This window comes from Strigops habroptila, chromosome 14, assembly GCF_004027225.2.
Source record: "Strigops habroptila isolate Jane chromosome 14, bStrHab1.2.pri, whole genome shotgun sequence".
Classification (NCBI taxonomy): domain Eukaryota; kingdom Metazoa; phylum Chordata; class Aves; order Psittaciformes; family Psittacidae; genus Strigops; species Strigops habroptila.
In genome coordinates this window covers 3,647,353-3,665,101 of record NC_044290.2, presented here as the reverse complement: position 1 = coordinate 3,665,101, position 17,749 = coordinate 3,647,353, and the positions used below count along the sequence as shown (strand labels likewise).

The 17,749-nt window shown below is 47.8% G+C and overlaps 1 long non-coding RNA gene across 1 annotated transcript in view; it reads left to right on the top strand.

The window, feature by feature from the left end:
* LOC115616847 overlaps positions 1–17,749 on the top strand; it is a 119,762-nt gene that overhangs the window by 84,717 nt on the left and 17,296 nt on the right. The window lies entirely within an intron of this gene.

The window sequence follows — 17,749 nt, the reverse complement described above, 5'->3', positions numbered from 1 at the left end:
GGAGTTGTTTGGGGTTTTTATTCTTGTCTTTTTTGTTCAGTTTTATTCTGGGAACAGAGCTCAGCTGCACAGGAAGAGGGAGGTTTGACACACGCAGATGTGACAAGTGAAGGGGTACGCTGCCTTGAGAGCCGCACCACTCACCTGGCGCTGCTCCTCTTCCTCTGTTCGTTGCTTGTATGTGCCCACTTTCTGGGGGCAAGCAGGCAACAGGGACAACACCCACCCAGGGCAGAGACCCATCAAAGGCTGCACCAACTTGAACCGGGCAAGCACCTTCCTGCTAAAAGCTCAAACCAAACAGCACCTTGTTAGGTTGTTAGGAGCACATTGAATGTCACCCTGCAGTGTGCCTTGGGTGCTGCTGCTGTCCCCCCCACCACGCACAGGTCCCAGGGCCCAGCGGGTGCAGGCAGGGAGCCCTCGGGGTGGCGGGAGCACTGCGGTGGGGCACGTTGCAGGATGCTGTGCAGACGAAAGCACAGACAGTTTGTGTTTGTTTTGCTTAGTGACAGCTCTAGATTTTAATGTTTGATCACAGCAGGCAGGGAGGTCCTGCAGGGATTTCAAAAGATAACTCTGTGCCCATGCACCGACATGCATTTTCTTTACAATAAATGAGCACATCTTGCCTACCTCGCTGGAAAAAATGAGTTTGGGCTTAATGCAAATCTGGCTCCGTGCAAGCATGAGACACGTATTGCTGCTGATAGGGATCTCTCCTGTTCTGCTGCATCTCTAAAGCCTCTGTTCACTCGTTGCTACAGAATCACTCATATTCCTCTGTTAGCCCGGGTGTGCCATGGGACACGGTGACTCTTGCCCTCTGCCACACCAGGGCCCCTGCAAGCTGTTCTGCTAGCGCAGCATGGTCCTGCCCTGCAGCCCTGCCTGCTCATCCTGTTTTGGGAGCTTGCACGCCATTCCAGCAGGATACCGATCCTCCTGCTCTGCCAGCTTGTGGAGCCAGCACAGGTTTGCACTTGTCATTCCTGATGCCCTCAGGTCCTTTGGGAATAGACGCCGTATGAGATGAAGTTGTTGAGCTGTTTGCTGGATACACCTGAGGGTTTGGAGCAATGAGGAGGTGGCTCGGTGTGCCTGTCACAGCTCACTGCCTTCAGTCCAAGCCGCGTGTACCTGCGGAGCAGCCCAGACCCCACTGGCATGGGCTCATCTGCTGAAGAAAAACTGGCTTGGTTGTTTCTTGGAGCGTGGTTTGCAGTTTGGCTTTTCCGAGTGCAGAGTCCTGCCTCCTCTCAGCATCTTCAGATTATAGAAGTGGGATGGAGCAGGGTTTGGCGTTGGTGGCCGGGGACAGCAGGTGCCGTGGCTGCAGCACTGGGGAGCAGAGCATAGGCAGCAGCGAGGTGTGAAGAATAGAGAGGGCTCCTCTGGTGCCGATGACAGCGGGCAGCGCTCCCACTGCACTGGAAGCTGCTGTAACTCGATCACTCTTTAATTATCTGGAATTATAGCGCTGCTCTCACCCTTTTTATGTTACAGTGGAAGAAATCAGGACATACATTAATTATCTAATCCGTATGTAAAGTGTCACATATAATTTTCCCAGAGCAAAAGGTTCTAGCTTTAGGACCCGCATCGTCTCTTAATAACCATGTGTGAGGGAAGAAAATAATATCCAGATATATGATTATTACAGTGGTCGTTGGCCACTGTTGCTCCCTTCCCTGCTTTTGGGGCAGTGTCTCTGTTAGAGATCCTTACAGGGGGACCTTTAAATATCCCCAGGCCAGAGGCTGTGACCTGGCTGGGTTGCAGGGAATTGAAAGGGCAAAGCCCATGCTGCTTCTTGTTGCAGAAGTACAGTCTGAATCAGAAACACCTTTGGGTCTCTTAGGTGGTTTGTTGGGTGCTTCTTCTTTCCTTTGGCTGCATTTGGAAGAGAGGGGAAGACCCCACAGCTTCCCTTTGACTAAGACACATGGCAGCTGAAGAAGTCAATTAAGAAAATCAGTATTGCATTTATTAGCCTCCATCTATGATGCATGGTGTTATGCTAATATGCATGAATTAATTACTGTTATTAATTCAATTGAATTAATTTGATATTACTGATGTGTGCAGTGAAGGTTTGTTGCGAGCTGCTTTTAGAAGGCAGCGCAGATGCAGGCTGGAGTGATGCGAGTGGGAAGGGGGAGGACGGGCTCTGCAGCAGCCCCAGCACATCTGTTCGCACCACCTGATGCAGCGCAGGAGCTGAGAGCCCTGTTTATCTATCTCCCATCTCCTTCCCCTCCCTCTGTGGTCTGATCATGACCTCATCCTCTTCCACAGTTAGTGGTTCAAAACAGGAAACAATTCCCTTTGCCTGCCTTTGGGCACCTTTGGGTTTTGCTGCCAATTCTCCCCGCCAACTCTGCGCAGGGAGGCAGCAAATGTCCTCAGCTCCTCTGGAAGGTCTGTGGGGAGTGAGGGAGAAAGTCTGATCACAAATATCAGCACAAGAACCCAGCTCCCCAGTGTCACATAGGGAAACATCGCGGGGCCCCTGCGTGCGCTCAGAGTGGTGCAACAGGTAGTTTGTAAAGTGGTGCCAGGCTGTGCAGTGCTTGCAGGAATTATTAGGGGGAAAACTGAGCTCAGTGTGAGGAAGCCGCAGTTTGCAGGCTGCTCATGAGCAGAAGCGAAACTCCTTGGGTGAATTATTTTAGAGATTGGCTCTCAGATTGTGGCACAGAAGCTGCGTTGTTGAAGAAAAGGGCCCTCAACATATGATCAGCAAATAGAGCCCCAGATGTTGTTTCGGTTGCAAAGCCCAGACGGTGCCAGCAGCCCCTGAGTGATAGGGGATGCCCCCTGCGGTCAGGGTCCTGTGGCCAGCACAGGTGATGGGCTAGAGCTGTGCCCAAAGCCTCCCCCGATGCCCACCCTCTGAAGTGATGCTGTAAGCTGGAAGATGAAGTAATGAAATGTAATGTAAAAAGCCCCAGTGCCAGCCCTGTGCACACGGTGCCCAGCACGGAGCCCTTGGGGGGAGGCAGAGCCCCTGCATCCTTGAGCTGGTGGGGCTGTGTCATGTTTCTAAACTGACTGTAATTGGTATTCCAAAAGACAAAGTACAGGACTCACAAAGGCCATCACTCCACCAGATCATTCAATCATGTTGAAGACCAAACTTGCAATTGCTCTTAATGGAAATGCAGAGCCTGGGAGTTTTTCCATTAGGAAGGGAGAACCTGTAGTTTTCGGTGACCTCTTTCGAGTAGCAGAGTAGCAGCTAATTGCAGCTCATAGAGTTGACAGATGTCCCTGCTTCATGCAGCAAATCGGTCACATCTCTTGATAAATATGAGACCTTCTGCTGTTATATGTGAGTCCCATGGTTTAACCATCCCCCTAATTCATTTAATTTCAGTTTTCCAATGGTTTGGTGATATTTTACTGAAATTTCCCCCCTTCCCCTATGTGGAAGTGTTTTGGCTCCATTTGCTCTATCTTGTTCCCTATTTCAGTCACCCGTCAGCCGCTGGCAGCCTTTATTAGGTCCTTCGCCCATGGCTCAGGAAGGACAGCAGACCAGCTTCATGCTGGGGACGACTCCCTAAAGAACAGAGCTGCTGCCTCTTGCTTCTCTCTGCCCTTCTTGGGGCTGAGGGGTCACCACAGGCAAGAACAGCCTTTTCCTCCACTCCCAGCTCCTGCCCATGAAGCATCCTCCACTTGGGGTTTGGTGGCTGCTGGTGGCCACTTCCCAGCTCATGCATCTGTCACCAGGCCCCTTCCCTGTCCCAGAGTGGATTTGGTCCAGCTGTGGAGGGATGTAACATGGCTCATTTTCCTCCTCACCCTGCAGAGAAGCCAACGTGGGGAAGAGAAATATCTCCAGTGCTGCTTGGTCACAGCTGATGGAGAATTTTTTGCCAGTGCTGTGGTCTCCAAGCGTTCCCTGGGTCACTGTTTCTTTACCCATTATACCTGAAGTGGGTGCTTGCCCTGCCCATCACACACAGCTTTTCCCTGCCCCTGGCAGAGGAACAAACCTATATTGCAGTTGGCACTTGTCACTGCTACCCTTTGCTGATGGCTTTTCTGTTTTGTTTGGTTTTGTTTTGTTTTTTTAATAATATTTTTTAAAATAAAATAAATTAAAAAAAGAACCCCAGGCTGGGATGGGGCAGATCTCTGCAGTTTGCAGGAGCCTTGTCCTCCAGAGATGCTCCTGAGCCCTCTGAGGACTGACCTGCTCTTGCCCAATCTGCTCTTCAGAACCTTCAAAGCAGCATGTCCCACAGCTCCCCACACAGCTGGTTCAGAGACTTACCCAGAGCCACCAGGCAGAAAGGGGTTTCCTTCTCTGTGCCTGTGAAGATGCATTAATTATACATTTATTAAATATATTTATTATTCATACAGAGATATTAAAGTATTTTATGTTTATTAATTATACAATTAGTATATACAGGTGAAACTACACTAAGTGTATATATATATATATTTGATATATAGGTGAAAATCTGTACAGTATATATATTTTTATGCCTTTAAGTCCTTCCTGCAAATTAAGCTGATTGCTTTATGATGCACCTAAGGATGTGGAAAACAATTGCTTAGTAGCTTCATTACAGCAGCCTGGATTATCCCTTCCCCTCTCAGAAGACCTAAACTTGGCTCATCCAGCCTTTCTTTGCAGGTGGGTCATGTTTGCTACAGCTCTTGCTTGTCTATCTTAGGGAGGTCCCTGTCCATGTAGGGCACTGGGTGTCCCCAGACAGCCACTGTCCATCAGTGGCGTCTCACCTCGTAGCTCCAGGAGGATGTTGTCTCCTTTGCCACCCTATGGCAAAACTGGGTGTGAGGGGGACCCCAGCCGTCACCCCCACCACCAGCCGTGGGTATGGAGGATGCTCACAAGCAGCAAAGCAGCTCTTGGACCTGCCTCGGTTTCTGTGTGGGTCAGGAGCTATGACTTAAACCCAGCACAGCCTGTAACAGAGACGGTGCATAAGAACAAGGTTTTTTCCGTTTTGTTTGGTTTGAGCTGGTTGGTTGGTTTTGCTTTATTGGATTTAGGGGATTTTTTAGACTTACTGATGTAGCTGGATAAACCAAAGGGTTGAGGCGCTTCAGCTGCTCCTCCACTCTGTAATATTTCACTCTAGGCAGCCAGTTTCTCTCTATTAGCTCCCTTTTTGGGAGCTTCAGGAACAGCTTTTACCCCTAAAGGCTGACTCCCTATCCGCATCCCTCCACAGCTACCACAGCCCCACCATGAACTGAGCTGGGGAGCTCAGCTCTGTGTACACTCAGCCCTCAGCAGGTCCCAGTGCATCCAATGGGAAATTTTAGCTGTGCCTCATGCAAAATACTTGCAGAGCAGCTCAGCTCCCAAAAGCGCAGTAGTCGTTGTGTTAAGCAGCTCCCAGAAGCTTATTGGCACCTCTTGTGATGGCTGCATACCTTCCTATCAGTCCAGGACCAACTAGCTTTAAAATGGTCTTGAGGAGTACTGCATGGTGGCCTTGAAGAAAAGGTGCTTTGAGAAAAATAGGAATATATGGACAAGGAGTTGAGGGAGCTGCATGTTTGAGGTGCATGGGAAAACTCAGCGTGTAGCAAAGAAGGAGGTGCAGCAGAGCTGGCCACCACATTCCTGTTGGCATTATCAGCCATCCAAATCCAATAAATGGGTTCTTAAATCTCATCTTATTGCCATTTTGTGCTTAGAAAAATGAAGCTGCAATGACCTTTTGTAGCCCAGGTCCCTTTGGTTCACTCGATGCTCTGTGTACACCATGGTGAGGGCTAGTTTGTCCCAATAATGACAGCAAAGATGAAGGTTCCAGTGTCTGGGCATGGATCTGGCAAGTTGAGAGGTAGTCCTCAGGTGATTATTTTGGTGGTGGTGATCCAGCAAAGTGGTAGCTTTATTCACTGAAGGCTCTTTCTGGAGCTACAGCAGCCCTGGGCAGCGCATGGGAAATGGGACATCACAGGAATCCCCACTGCATGTGGAAGTAGAGGTTGGTGTGAATTTTTCAGCTCTGGTAGAGGCAGAAATGCCTCTTCTCTGATACCTTGGCCGTGTGAGTGCATGGAGTGGCACTGGCATTTCTTGGTAAGGAAGCACATTTCCAGCAGACAGCAAGCTCTGACAAACAAAATAGCTAAATCTCTGTGACTGTATCGATGGCTTCCCAGAGAAACACCGTCAATCCAAAACTGAACTGTCCCTTTCAGTTAGATGTGTCTTTAATGAAAAATATATATCCACAGACTGACTTTCAGCCTCTATTATTAATGTGACCTTTACTCAAGTGCTTCCCTCTCCTTTTGATTCCTGTGAATAAACGTAATCAGGAAGGTGTGTGTTCCACACGCTGCTGCTGTGTTTCAGCAAGGAGGATGCCAGGGAGGCAAAGAGCTCATTCCCAATTAACTCCTTCAGTAATGCAAAGGCAGTGGCAAGCAGAGGCTGAGCCTGTATAAATGCCCTTGGGGAGGTGGAAAGGATCTTGCGATGGGTGGTGCAAGGAGGCAAACTCCGCTGCACATGGGCCTGGGATGCTGCAAAGTGAAGGAAAGCGTGACTAAGGTTAAAAGCTTTGGCCCAGAAATAGTTTGGTTTCGACACTGTAAGGAAGAGTTAGCTGGCTCGTGTATAAGGAGGAGGAATGTGATTTTAGCATCAGAAGCACACAGTTCTGAATTGCTCAGTTCAAGTGCTGTCAGCCAGACCTGCCACTTGAAACAAAAGCGTGCCAGGTCTTAAAAGCTTGAGCAGCCTGAAAATGAATGTCTCAAAATCAGGATGGAGGGAGAGTTTGAAGCAGCCTGAGTCTGAACCCTGTTAGTAGTGAGTCTGGCTTTAAACAAAACCAGTATTTACTAATAAAAAAAAAGAAGAAAAAAAGCCTTCAAGGCAGCAGCTTTTCCATGTTTTACTCATCTCAGGACAGTTTCCGCAGCCCGGAGGAGCAGCTCTCCCTGGCATGTGTTGATAGCTGCCAGGACTGCACCCAGCAGGACCAGTGCCAGCTCTTCCCACTGCTCTTCCCATGCCCTTAAACCTCTTTTTTCCTACCTGGATACTACAGGATTCCTCCCTGCACAGGGAAACACTCGCTTGCTCTTTCTAGCTCTGCTAAAGCTGCTTAAAACTTGCTTTCAGAGCTTCTTGGTCCGTTCCTTGCTGCACAATGCTTGTCTCTGGGGTGTCTTTGGTGGCAATAATTCAGTGTTTCTGCAGCACTTTCCATTTGAGAGTCTTGAAATAGGTTCAAGATTGGTGAAGATCCCACAATGCTGCAGCTTCAGCGCAGCAAGCTGGGAGTCCCGGGTGTGCTTATAGCACTGGGCTAAGGACAGAGGAGTGGTGGGTATTGCCAGCATCTGGGTTTGATAAAGAGCTTGCTAAAAACAAAGCAGGAATTTATGGTGCTTTGGAAAGCTCAGACAACTTGCAAGAAATGGGAGTCTGTGTGCTGTTTGGACAAGAAGCAGCCGCGGCCCTTTGTAGGTGGAAATTCAAACTTGAGCTAAGGACACTTTCTCTCCTCTTGTTTTGCTGTCGGCCTCTGTTCTAGGGACTAATTTGTCCATAATCCTTCCCTCTCCTTTGTATCAGTTTCTTCCAGCAAACTGCAGCTGAGTAGGAGGAATCAGGCCCTTGCTTTGCAATCTGCTTTGCTGGAGCTTGGTCACATCCAGGGTCCTTGTGCATAAACATACCCAAAATATTTTGGAAAAGATTCCCAGAATTTGGCAGAAGCTGGCTTTTGTGGAAGAGCATTGACTTTTGCTTGTCTAAGTTTGAAATCTTCAGAAAATCACAATTCAGGTGACTTGCCTCAAGTCCTTTGGCCAAACTTTTCACTGATGGGCACTTGGAATGTGTTGCCTTCTTTTGGCTTGGCTGCTGGGCTCTGATATGGGGATGAAGCTGGCAGGACATGGCCCTTGAGCCATGCATTGTTGTCTAATGCTAGAGTCCTAGAATGGTTTGGGTTGGAAGGGACATTAAAGCTCCTCCAGTTCCAACCCCTGCCACGGGCAGGGACACCTTCCACTAGAGCAGGTTGCTCCAAGCCCCTGTGTCCAACCTGGCCTTGAACACTGCCAGGGATGGGGCAGCCACAGCTTCTCTGGGCACCCTGTGCCAGCGCCTCAGCACCCTCACAGGGAAGAACTTCTTCCTAATGTCTAATATAAATCTCCCCTCTTTCTGCTTAAAGCCATTCCCCCTTGTCCTACCTGGAAAAAAACCAAGTATTCTCATCCCAACCCCCTGATGAGGTCTTTGTTCCCTTTCTGTAAAAATAAGGGCTAATGTATTAGTACTGCCTGTTGTGGCATACAATAAATTCATTCATGTTTCTGAAGTACTAAGTAGTTCAGTTGTAATGCTGTGGGCAGGCCTGTGAAAATGAGTAATTCTGTCTTCAAAGCAGGGTTGATTTGTGGGAAGGCTCAAGTTTGCTTGTAATAACGAGGAGAAAACAAAATCCTGAAGAGCTGCTGGTTAAGCAAGCATCCTCCCTCTGTGCTGCAGCAGGGCTGGGGTCCTGCATGCCCATATCAGAGTGCAAAAGCCCTAGAGCACCCAAAAATCTCATTTCTGAATGCTTGCATTCACACCACTACACTTTTCTTACTGCTTGTAATACCTAAGGGTGGAAGTTGTGATTAAACAAGGTGGTTGGTGCTAGATTTTAACATCTGGGTGTGTTTGGGCTGCATGGAGCTTGTTTTCTGGAGGTCCTGCAGTGGGAAATTGAACTTCTGAGCTCGGCAGAAGAGAATTTGCACTGACAGCTGCTGGGAGCAAGGTTGAGATTGCAGCATGCCACCCATCTCCGGAGCTGAGGGGGAAAAAGGAGAGCTGGGAAGAGGTTTGGTTACGATATGGTGCTTCTGCAGATGGCTGGTAGAAGCTGGGAACCCAGTAGCTGTGTGCAGAGAGGCTGCAAACACAAAAACGGGGTTGTGGAAGGAAATCATTGCAGAAATGTATGACCATAAAGTATTTGCTCCACTTTAATGTGTGTATGTACACGGGTATGTGCGTGTGGAGGGGGCTTCACACTGAAACCATCACACAGGATACACAATAGGGTTGTATTTTCTAGTCTTTTGGTGTAACCCATTAGGGTATTTTTCTTGCCTTCTAGATCTAATCAGAGCCAGCAGTGCAGGTTGAAGCATTTCAAGTGGGTTTTTTTCCTCCCCCTCGTCTTACCCGGCTGCCCTTTTGCAGCTGTTATTGAGCGCGGGCTCATGTTGATTTGCATGCCATTTTGCTTTTGATCTCCATGGCAACCACTACCAAATGGCCTGAGAATAATAGAGGTGCTTTTTGGAGCTGTAAGCAGGCTCTGTGCACAGCGTTTGCACTGGGGTAAATAAATAAATAACAGGAAAATGAAGATGGTTCTTGTGCAAGGAGCCTCTAGCAGGGCAGCTCAGCCTGCTCTCCCTGTCCCCCTCTAGTTGTTCCATATGACAGATGGTTTTGACAGCCACTTAAAAGAAGTAAATAGACAGGGAGAGAGATGTAGAGAAGGAGTTTGTGTTCATGGCAGTGCTGTGCAGCCAGCCCCTGAGCCCAGTAGCCTCTCTGGAGAGCAGCTCTGCAGCAGGGGGTTCTGCTTCCTGCCTGGCTCCATCTCGGTGGGTGCTGCATGGATGCTCTTTCCGCTGCAAGCAGCAGGTGAAGTGTGGGATTGCTTCAGTGCTCTCCTGTTCTTGGATATTTCCTCCTCCTTTAACTCATTTTAACAAGTTGTAGAGTTTGTCAGTGAGATCAGGATCTCCCTCGGCTGGGAAACAGGGCACTGAGCTCTGCAGCCTTGAACAAGGCCCTTATTTTGTCTCCAGCAGAGCTGTGGGTGTTGGCATGTGAGGTCCTGTCCTGCTCTCAGTCTCATCCATGTTTCTAGGATGCTAATTGGAGTGCTGTTCCCTGTCATGGCTCCTTTCCAACCCAGCCAGTGTTCAGGGGTCGCACTGCATCGCGGCACAGGAGGATTTGTAGGATTTCTTCAGGTTCTTCGACATGAACCAGCAGCAACAAACCTCAGGGTAGAATCTCTGTGAGGAGCAGGATATAGGAGAGCTGTTGGGTTTAGTAGCTGCTTTAGATCACTCCAAAGCATGGCTTAAATTCAGGTTTGCAATTTCCTCCCTTCCTTCTCCTCCATAAGCCGCTGTGTCTGCCTTAGCCTCTTCATCTAAACCAGAGCTGGGCTCCTTTCATGAGAGCAGGGCTGGCCACAGCGCCCAGTTTGTCAGAAGGAAGAGTGAGGGGAAAGCTGATGGGCATAGGGAGGGGTAAGCATAGCTGCAAGGATTGACATGACACGAGTTGGAGGGGTTTTGCTCAAAACCTGCTCCAGCCTCATTTCCTTGCTGCTGTCAGGCAGCTTGTTTGAACAGCAGAGCACAGGCTGCTGCTGACAGAGGAGCTGCACTAAGAGCTGCACTCAGCCCCGCTGCAGGAAAGGGTGGTGGATGCTGGAGGAGAAGCATCCCCTGGAGCAGGCTCCAGCTCCTGCGAGCTGACTTCCAGCCTCTCCAGTGTGCTGCTTGGATTCGGCACAGCAGAAGCTGGCAGAGGTCCCTTTCCTTCCAAGATAGAGAACCCCACAGCCGGGTGCCAGCCAAGGCATGTCCCTGTGGCAGGAGCGAGGGTGCTGCTGGGTCGCCCAGGAAGTGCTGTGCCAGCAAGTCACCCCTGGCTCCTCCCTCCTCAATTAACAAAGCAACCACAACCTGGTTATCCTGGGCGTGAAATAAGGCTAATGAATCATGTCTCTCTTCGAAGCCACGTTAGATCTGCTATTTGACATAAGCTTTTACATCCATGTCACTCCACCCCCTCTGCTCCCCCCAAAGCCAGGCAGGCCACATCACTGTTTACCTGTCAGTCAGCAGAGGAATTTGCATGTTAGTTAAGCTGTTAGCATGAGTAATTATTGAGTGGGTCAGCGACTCCTCCCAGCAAGCCGGTCTAAAAAGCTTTGCCTTGCAAGCGACATCTCTATTGCTGGAGGCCTGGCAGCTTGCAGTGGGAAATGAAAGCAAAGGATGACTCAGGGCTAATTGCGCGTTTTCACTATCATTGTGGGCTCAATTAGAAACCAGATCAGTCCCTCAAAGTGTGAATGAAAACCTGCAAAACCCGCGTGTTTGGGAAAGGGATGGAGAGAGAGGGCAAAGGGGAGCCTTCCCCTGCAGCAGCTGGGTGACCCACAGCAGCAAGCAGGGCCTTCTGCAGAGATTGAGGTGGTCAACCTGGAATGAGAGGCAACAATCTGCTTCTGAGATTCTGTTTTCCACCTGCAGTGAGCAGGAGAAATGAAGTGGCTTTCTGCCATCATCTCCAGTAGGAAGGCCCATCCCTGCCTGACCAGGGACCTGGAGATGTCACAGTGTTTGTAGATCTTGAGCACAGTGGTTTGTTTCCTGAATCTTTCTTAGGATTTACCCTTCTCCAATACTTTAGAGTATTCCTCTGCTCCACAACTCTGTGAGAAAAGGCGGTCTGATTGCAGAAAGGGTGGGTGGCTCACAGCATCGCAGGGGAGGTAGACATCACAGCATCCCAGGGGAGGAGTGGGTGAGTGAGCCTGTCTCAGCCATGATGTAACTGCTGGAAGATTTTGTTTCCAGACACGCCGGTGTCCTTGCACTGTTAAAAAGCTCTACAGAAGAGCCTGTGACATGCTTTTGAGCATCTGGGTCAGTGTCAAGGTGTAACTGACTGTGAACTGATTAAAACTACATATTTGCAGGACCACAACATCAACCTCGTCTCCCCAGAGTTCATATTAGCAGAGCAGACAGAGAAACTTTGGTTCCTGTTGCCATCTCCACCTGCTGATGTGCAGAGGAGGAATCTCAGGAATGGAATAAATTCTCAGGTCATCCTGGGATCAAAAGAAATGATAGAAACTAATTGTCCCAGGGACTGGTGGGGGGGGGAACAGCAACAGGACTCCAGAAGGAGCAGTTTTGAGTTGAAGCTTCCCATTGTGAGAGGTTTTACGAAAGTTCATGCTATGGCTGGACCGGAGAAGGACACAGGTAACGCAGCTTGAAGAGACTGACACAGGCTGGAGGAGCTTTGCACAAATGCCACCAATAAGCCACAGAGAAAGTTTTGTTTCTTTTATTTTCAAGTTTGCATTGTTGTGGCATAGTCAAGAATTAGAGTTAAAACATGGGGTTTGTTCAGAAACATCACTTTCAGAGTGAAAATAGTGTGCAAAAAGAGTATGAAACAAAACACTATTTTAGAAGATAGTGACATTTTGTGATCCATAGAATCTCGGACTGGTTTGGGAAGGAAGGGACCTTAAAGCTCATCCAGTTCCAACCCCCTGCCACAGGCAGGGACACTTTCCACTAGAGCAGGTTGCTCCAAGCCCCATCTAATCTGAATTCATTGTTGTCCTGAGTTCAGCCGTAGCAGCCACTTTTCTCCTTCTTAGTAGCTGGTGCAGTGCTGTGTTTTCGACTTTAGCCTGAGAACAACATTGATAACACACCGATGTTTTTAGCTGTTGCTAAGTGATGTTTACTCCGATCAAGGACTTTTCAGTCTCATGCTCTGCCAGTGAGGAGGGGCATGGGAAGCCAGGAGGAAGCAGAGACAGGACACCTGACCCAAACTGGCCAAAGGGGTATTCCATCCCACAGCACGTCATGCCCAGGATAGAAACTGGGGGGAGTCACCCGGAAGGCCCAGATCACTGCTGGGTTGGGCTGGGTATCGGTTGGCGAGTGGTGAGCAATTGTATCCTCTCCCTTTGTTATTTCCCTTATCATTATTATCATTGGTGGTAGCAGCAGTAGTTTTGTATTATACCTTAGTTACTGGACTGCTCTTATCTCAACCCATGGGATTTACATTCTTTCGATCCTCCTCCCCGTCCCTCTGGGAGCGGGGCGGGAAGAAGGGGGAGAGTGAGCGAGCGGCTGCGTGGTTCTGAGTTACCAGCTGGGCTTAAACCACAATTGTTAACTTCACACAGAGCCACTGAATATTCCTTTATATGTTGATATCAGCATAGTGCACCGAACAACCTCTGAGTTATCACAGTATGGCCTAAAACTTGGTATTTTATTGATGTCATTATTTAGTCATTTATGGGATACTGGTATTTAGTACTACTTGAAATATTTGCATCTGTAGGACAGGTTTATCAGCTGTACTTTTGTGAGTTTGGTGTGGGCTTTCATTCTCCTGAATTTTCACGTTGTTTTCTTTCACTTAGGAGTTGGCATTAGATCATAGACGGGAATCACTAAGAGTTAGATAATATGTCTCAATCAGGGCTGGTAGCATGATGTGACCCATTTAAAAGTAAAAGGACTACAGGGTTTTATGTCTGACGTTGTGATATGTCGTTAAGACATACTGCTTGCTGCCACTACTTAAATGCCAAGCAATGATGTAAACTTGTAGTAGAAGAATGATAAAATGTATTTTTAAAAATCTCACTTCAAAATTGGAACATTTTTCATTTTTTGTTAAATTGTTTTTCCAAAGGGAATGTTTGGGAGGATTTTTTCAGACATTGAATGGGTTCTGATTCCACTTTTTTTTCCCCCAAACATCAGCACTCAGTGTAAAACACAAATCCTTTTTTTTTGACGAGATTTGGTGTTGACTGTACTCACGAAAACCATATAGCAAAGTCCATTCCCTTCACAATTCAGCAGAGCTACAGAATAAATCTTTTTTTAAGGTAATGTTTGTTCTGAGAATAAACGGCTGTTGTTTGGAATGCTTAAACTTTCAAAAGGACCTGCTCTAAAAGACCAATTTTTAAACAATTGGATCGTGAGTGTAATATGAATGTAGTTAAGATGATAAATGCAGCTAATTTTCTGCCTCTATTAGCCCCTTTCACATGCTACTTACAAATGCCAGTCAAACGCGGCAATCCTTTCATTTTATTATGCAGTGACGAGGCGGTTGGATTAAAAATACATGATGGCATTTTCCAACTTGGATTTAGAAGTACCACTGTGGTATCTAACACGGGGCTGACATTTGCTCGGCGCAGGGTGAAGCCTGGTTTGTTGGTGCAAACTAGGGAGAGCTGCCTTCTCCTCCCCAGGCTGCCGCATGCTCCCTGTGGGATCCTGGCCAAGTGGCTTCATGTCCCCGGCTGGTCCCCGGTGGTGAACTGGCAGGGGTGGGATGAGGCCTCTCTAATTGCTGCCCGTGGAGCAATTAAAGCTGCTTCTGCAGGAGGTGCAGCACGTTGTTGCTGTGGGGCTTGTCCCGGGGTTGCTTGGTGGGGATTCTTGTGGTGAATCCTGCTCAGCATCACTGCTCAGTTATCACCCTGATATTGTAAGAAGCTTTATTTCTTGGGCTTCATCTCTAAGATGTATTCTCAACCTCAGCATAAGAGAGTAGTTCGAATCTAATCATTTATTCACCAAGGACATCTCTCTTGGCCAATCCTTCCAGTTAGAGATGTTTTCCTTTTTGTTCTGAAGTGGTACAGAGGTGTTGTATAGATTTATGTATCCTGTGGTGGTCACAGCAACTCTTGCCCTACCTAAAAGCTCCAACCTTCACCCATCTTTTCTCCATCAACCTGAAACTATATTTCTTGGTGTAGCATCATCCAGATGCTGAATGCGAACAAAGGCCCAACTGTGGAGGGATCTCTGGCATGAGGATGGTGGTGGTGGTATTATTATTTATTATTTCCATATAAGTGAGGCACTTGCTATTCTGGGTTCATCCAATTATGGTTAGGTCTGTGTCTCAGGTCCCAGAGGTGAAACACCCTGTGTCCAAGCCATCAGCTTTCCAGATCAGCTGTTGTTTCTTTAAACGAAAGGGACACTTAAGTCCAATTATTGCAATAGAATGGGCTGCTGCTTTAAACTGAAGAATTTGACTCAGCTCAAGGGATATTTGTGACTGCCTCCGGCTTCCCTGGAGCTAAAAAATTATATGCTTTCCCTCTTCACTAAATTAAAACATAGTTGGATTGGTAGAGGGACTCAAAGAAGTCCCTGCCCGAACCCCCAAGTGTCAGCCTGCTTTGCAAACTGCAAGCTAGTAATTGGTTTGGAAATAGTGAGTGAATAGGTAAAAAGGTTTCTGAGCGACGTGTGCCGGGTGATATAGGCTGCCTGGAACACTGGGATTTGGGTTTCTTGCAAGATTGTGCAAACATTGAGTTTTTAATTTCAGGTTTTGATACATAAACACAATTAACATTTGTCTTCTGGAAACATTAGACAGAATTCTGTTTCAATTGCATCTTATCCTCGTTGAAGTTCTTATTAAGCAATTCCTTTGTTTCCCAAATGCCAAACTTGAGGAAAACCCCATGGCTGCCATTGTCTCTGCTCACAACCACCAAAATGCCTCTTTCTGGCATCTAGGCTGTGACAGGGGAGGCTTGGAGAGAGTTAATATCCCATGAGAGGAGATGGAATGCAGGGTGGTCATGCTGTGGCCCAGGAAGCCCATCCTGCATCTGCAGAGCTGCAGTGGTGGGATCCCAGCTGGCCTCTGTCAGCATGTATGGTCCTACAAATTTGCCGTACCATTTCTACATGCAGAATGAGGAGGATGTGGCTCTTTGAGCAACATCTACTATTTAAACCATGCAAAAGGCCCCAGCTTTATAAAAATGTTTGATTCCTGCCTTACTGGCAGAGCCCAAACACCAATGTTTGATTCGTGCCATCACCTACCTGCTTGCAGGCAGGGATATTTAGAAGAGGGGCAAGTTATCTGCGTGACCCCCTCTGGTTAGACATGTATGAAACCACAGCCAAAATGAAAGCCCCTCCTGCAAGTGGTATTAGTAGCACCTTGTCCTTCTGGTGGTGACTCTCTGATGTGTGGTTACCGAAGTATATACCGAAAAATCATCAATCTCTGGCTGAACCGAAGACACGGGGCCTGTGTTTTGAGAGTATGGTATGGGACTGTAGGGAATGTGTAACCAGAACTGATGCTAAGCAGTGCTTTGAGAAAGATGCAGCTGAGCCACCACAGTCGATCTGAGCAAAAACCTCCCCATCTTCCAGAAAGCTCCAGGGCACCTTTCCCTCTGCTCAAGGCTGTCACCTGGCCTAAGACACATTTCATCTATGTCAGCCCAAGGGATGGAGTTTCACTCCTGGAGCTGCATGATAAAATTGAAGTCTCTGAAGCTGGTTTAGATGCTCTAAATCCTGGTCTGTCAGACCTTGCATAGGAATATTTCCACATAGAGCCTGAAACTTGTGCTCAGAGGGTTAAATGACATCATTCATCTTAGCTGAAAAAGCTGCTTCTCTGGAGAGGTGCTTTCCTACTTCATCCTAGCTTTGCATACTATCCCACCATGGTCTAGCTCAGGTGATAGCCTCAGATGATTTGGGGAATAGAAGAGCTGGATTGACTCTTCAGTCCAGCTCTTCTGGTCCAGACTGGTCTCTGCCTCATCTCCCAACTGGGACAGTCCCCCACAGGGCAGAGGAAGATGCTCCAGGCAGGGACAACCACAATGAGCTGGTTTGCAAATCCATGTGCCCAGCTCTGCGCCAAACCTCTGACTCATTGTATCATTTACTGAGGTTATAACATAATAGCTATGCAAAATAGTGTCTCCTTTTCTTTTTTTTCCTTTGGTAAGTGAAAGTAAGTCTTCTAAGCCAAGGTTAACAATATATATTTATGAGTTGTAGCCAGCTGCTTCTATGTTTGCACATGTGTTTGTTAATGAAGAGTAACCTAAGGGTCAGGTTATTATGTAAATAACCATTGTCAAGGGTAAAGGTGAAGAACCTAGTAATGAGTTGTGTCTCTCTGTCTCTCTCACAAGCCACTAATGAATATTGGATATTGCCATTTGTAGAGCTTTTTACCCTCATTTTATCAGGGTGTGAGGGGCAGGGGTGGCAAAAGAGGAAAGAGAAAGAAGTAAATTTGTAATTAAGCTGAGACGAGTTCTTTTTTTCCCCTCTCCCCAAAGCAGCTAAAGCAAGTTGTTACTTCTATAGGAATTATATGATTTGGCCTGGGTTTGGGCAAAAATCCCCTTCCAGCTCCAGGCTGCATCATTTCTTTTGAGCCTCTGCAGCTCTCACTTTAGAAGATGCCCACAAATCAACAGTCTGCATCTTTGCAGATAATCCTGAACTGAGGCAAAGCCAGCAAGCCATTGAACAGACTTTCCATTAGGAAGGTTAACGGCAAACCTGCCTGCATGGGATTACTGACAGAGTGCGAACAGAAGGTGCAGTCTCATTGCATATGCTTTTAATATCATGGCACAGACAGGGAAGCCTTTAGCTCACAGACACCTGACACCCTGCGCTGTTGTTAGGGTAAGAGTGCAAATAGGAGCAGAGTCTTTCTCGCTTCCATGTGAAAGCACAGATGCTAAGGTAGCACAACACTGATTTCATTATCTGCTGCGGACAAACGGACTCGCTCCGGGAAGTTACTGAGAGCCTTGCCCAAAAGCAGTGTATCCCTGCAAGCCTCCATTTCCCAGTCTTGAAATTATAGGTGGTAACAGGCTGCCTCTAACACACTGAGTCAAAGGATTTGATCCATGTGGTCTGAGACAGGGATGATCTTTGTGTATAGCCCAAGAAGCAACCTCAGTGCCCACAGTCACAGGCAGAGGAGCTGGGTGCCTGAAGCCAGAGTCACCCAGCAGATCGGGGAGACAGACTGCTTAGCTGGCAAATCCCAACGAGTTCCTCGCTTTCCTCCATGCATCCTTTGGCTCCTGGCTACTTGTGTAAACCTGGC